Below are 4,154 nucleotides of genomic sequence, written 5' to 3'. Positions count from 1 at the left end.
GACTGGGTGAATTTTTCTGACCAATCTGATGTACAAGTAATAAACTTATTTGCAAATTGAAACAGCTAATAGACTGACCAAGATCAGATTTATTAGACAGAAAAGGTTTTTCAGCATATGAGTATGTTACCATTCATACAATCAGAACAACCAATTATGGGGGAGATTTACTGGTGCACACAGAATCTGGTGCAGCTGTGCATAGCAACCAATCAGCTTCTAACTTTTGACTGTTCAGTTAAGCTTTGACAATAAAACCTGGCAGCTGATTGGTTACTTTTTTACAGCTGCACCAGATTCTATGCATCAATTTTAATCTCACCAAATCTCTCCCTATGCTCAGGTAAAATATTGTTTGCATTTTAGAGCATCATCTTGTTCATGTAGTCTTATCTTGTTTACACCGCATTCCAAATTATTATGCAAATTCTATTTATCACAAAGGTTAAATATTTTGTTTTTCAGTTTAACTCATGGATGGCATTGTGTGTCAGGGCTCTTTTGATCACTGAAAACAATCTCGGACACCTTTGATAATTAGATTGGCAGGTGAGCCCAATTTAAGGAAAAACTACTAAAGGACGGTGTTCCACATTATTAAGCAGAGCACCTTTTTCAAGCAATATGGGGAAGAAAAAGGATCTCTCTGCTGCCGAAAAGAGTGAAATAGTTCAATGCCTTGGACGAGGTATGAAAACATTCGATATTTCACGAAAACGTAAGTGTGATCATCACACTATTAAGAGATTTGTGGCTGATTCAGAGCACAGACGGGTTGGTGCAGATAAAGGCACATTGAAGAAGATTTCTGCCAGATCCATGCATCGGATCAAGAGAGCAGCTGCTAAAATACCATTACATAGTGCAAACAGATATTTGAAGCTGCTGGTGCCTCTGGAGTCCCACGGACATCAAGGTGTAGAGTCCTCCAGAGTCTTGCAACTGTGCATAAACCTTCTATTCGGCCACCACTAACCAATGCTCACAAGCAGAAACGGCTGCATTGGGCAGAAAAATACATGAAGACTAATTTTCAAACAGTCCTGTTCACTGATGAGTGCCGTGCAACCCTGGATGGTCCAGATGGATGGAGTAGTGGATGGTTGGTGGAAGGCCACCCTGTTCCAACAAGGCTGCGACATCAGCAAGGCGCTGGTGGAGTCATGTTTTGGCCAATCATGGGAACAGAGCTGGTTGGCCCCTTTAGGGTCCCCAAAGGTGTAAAGATGACCTCTGAAAAGTATGTGTAGTTTATGACTGACCACTTTCTTCCCTGGTACAGAAGGAAGAACTATGCTTTCCGTAATAAAATCATCTTCATGCATGACAATGCACCATCTCATGCTGAAAAGAATACCTCTGCAACAATGGCTGCTATGGGGATAAAAGGAGAGAAAGTCATGGTGTGGCCTCCATCCTCCCCTAACCTCAATCCTATTGAGAACCTTTGGAGCATCCTCAAGCAAAAGATCTATGAGGGTGGGAGGCAGTTTACATCCAAACAGCAGCTCTGGGAGGCTATTCTGACATCTTGCAAACAAATTCAAGCAGAAACTGTCTAAAAACTCACAAGTTCAATGGATGCAAGACTTGTGAAGCTGCTATCAAATAAGGGGTCCTATGTTACAATGTAACGTGACCTGTTAAAATGTTTAAAAAGTTAAAATGTTGTTAAAAGTTTGATTGAAATAGCTTTTGATTCCAGTAAATATGCTGCAAACACAACAAATGACAATTTTCAGTTCTTTACAACCTATAAAGTGTTTTGAAACTTACTGTGCGTAATAATTTGGAACAGTGCATTGTAAGTGTTTTATGTTTAAAAAAAATACCGTTATCATTAGGAGGTTTGTTCAATAAAATTTGAATTGTACTCTTAATAGTTGATAACATGAGAATTATGCTGACTGTTATTTACATCAATTATTTAGGTAAATGAGAAAAATATAATTTGCATAATAATTTGAAACAGGGTGTAGATTAGCCACTGTCCCAACTTTGGTCAAGACTTAAGTTGGCCATACGCTAGTAGATGTTGTTTGAACATTCGTACAAAAATTATCAATACATCCCATGATGTGAATGGCGTTTGAAAGTACTTCAAAATGTAATTTACTTTTAACATTTGATTTTTGAATGTTGAGCCTGCAAGGAAAGTCCACCCAATGCAGCTTCCCCTATCCTTGTCAGCAACCCATCACTGGTGAGCAGGGGCGGACTGACAACTCATGAGGCCCCCGGGCAATAGGGTACATGGGGCCCCTGTGTTCTTGCCCAAACTCAAAAAAGCCTATGAAAAAGGTACCAGGGGCATCTCGTGGGGCCCCCTACTGACCCTGGGCCCTCGGGCAGTGCCCGAGTTTCCAAATGGTCAGCCCGCACCTGCTGATGAGACACGTCAAGGAGGGTTTCAAGTGGAGATAACAATGTTCACTGGAGTGTTGTGAAGAGGGTGAGGACTGCTGCTGGTCAGGCATCTGAGTGGATCCTCCAAAATGGACCAGCTAAGTGATGTCAGCCAATAATAGTAATAATGTGTAGACAAAAATAAAAAAAAAATAAAAAAAACTAACTCAAATGGGTTTCTGCAACCAAAGGACAGTGCTCCCTCCCTCAGCCCACAATTGAAATGTAAAAAAGTTGCACCTTCCCTAGTTAATTAATGCCTAAATATGTGTACCAGTAAACATGTGACTCAATATGTAACTAAACATAGTAACCATTATCAAATATACAATATAGAAAGTGAATCACTGGAAACACAAACCTCCAAATGTTACACAGTCCTGAATGTAAACATCCCATATCTATAGATAACAGTGATCTTCAAACACATTATTTCATCGTGACATCTTCCACCATCTGTGTTCATAAATATTAAGCCCTGAAGAAGTCACGTGACCGTGACAACATGCGTTGGTTGGAGTCAGGTGCCAATACCGGAAGTGATGTAGGAGCCGCCGCCCCGCTGTCTAAAATATAAAGTTTTCTTCTTACTTATGTAAGTGTAATACTTCTAAATACAGCGTAGTTTTAAGAATTACTACACTATGAGGGTACCCCTTCTCTTGCTGAGCTTGGTTGCAGAACGGACATTGCTGTCTTAAAGGGCCATACACCTGGAGTGGGGTGTCACTGTAGATGGTTGAGAGAGTACCTGCAGTGGAGGAACAAGATATGAGACCTACCCTAGGCTACGAAGAGTGCATTTGACCTAGCTGACTGACTAGGGGAGGCTTGTATTTGCAGTGATTCACTGTCTATATTGTATATTTGATAATGGTTATTATGCTTAGTTATATATTGAGTCACATGTTTACTGGTACACAAATATTTAGGCATCACTTAACTAGAGAAGGTGCAACCAATCCTTTTTTACATTTCAGATGTCAGCCAACAGTAGGCTTTAGCCCGCTGTTGGCTGAATAAGGGTCACAGGAGAGCAGAACTAAGTGCACTCCTGTGACCAACAAAAAAAAGTAGGGCCAAAAGAGCTTTGGCCCTACATCTTCTTTTACATTTCAAACATAAATGTATCTTTTATATTTGCAAATATTTTGGATGCTTAGGCCCCATCTATCACTCGCAAGCCCTTCACTCACACCATTCTGCAAGAGTTTTTTTAAAGCTATCTAAAGTTTTTTTTTACTTACTGACATGTTTTCCTTTGGTGATGCCTATTCTGGGTGTGGAGACCTAAGATCCAGTTCTGTAGTCCAAACCTACCACCTTCTGCTTTTTATTATAACATCATCAAGCTGCTGTAGTCTTCTGGAACCTGATAGAACCCCACTACTGGACAGCCAACGGAAAGTGTCCATGTCCTTTGGGCAAACGACATGGACACTTCAAGAAATATCCTCCTACTCTGCAGTTTAGAAGATAGACCAAGGACCCTGCATGTCACATGACTAGTGATTAAAGTATTTGGACATTTAGAGTAGTTTTTCTATTTAATTAGGCGATTAGGTAGAGGGGTGGCGTGGGAAGTAAACTTTGGCCAGACATAAGATCAGTAATAGATCAATAAAAGCACTATGTTCAGCACTGTCTTATGTGCTTGGCTAGCCTGAATATATGCAGATAACTGCTCTAAGAGACAAAACTTCAAAGGACCTCTTAACACTCTGGGGTTACCCACCCGTGCTTTTGTC

This window comes from Staurois parvus, unplaced genomic scaffold, assembly GCF_062004578.1.
Source record: "Staurois parvus isolate SC_StPar_1 unplaced genomic scaffold, SC_StPar_1.0 ptg000018l, whole genome shotgun sequence".
NCBI classification, from domain to species: Eukaryota; Metazoa; Chordata; class Amphibia; order Anura; family Ranidae; genus Staurois; species Staurois parvus.
The sequence above is the reverse complement of the archived record's forward strand: the minus strand, read 5'-3'. Positions refer to the sequence as shown.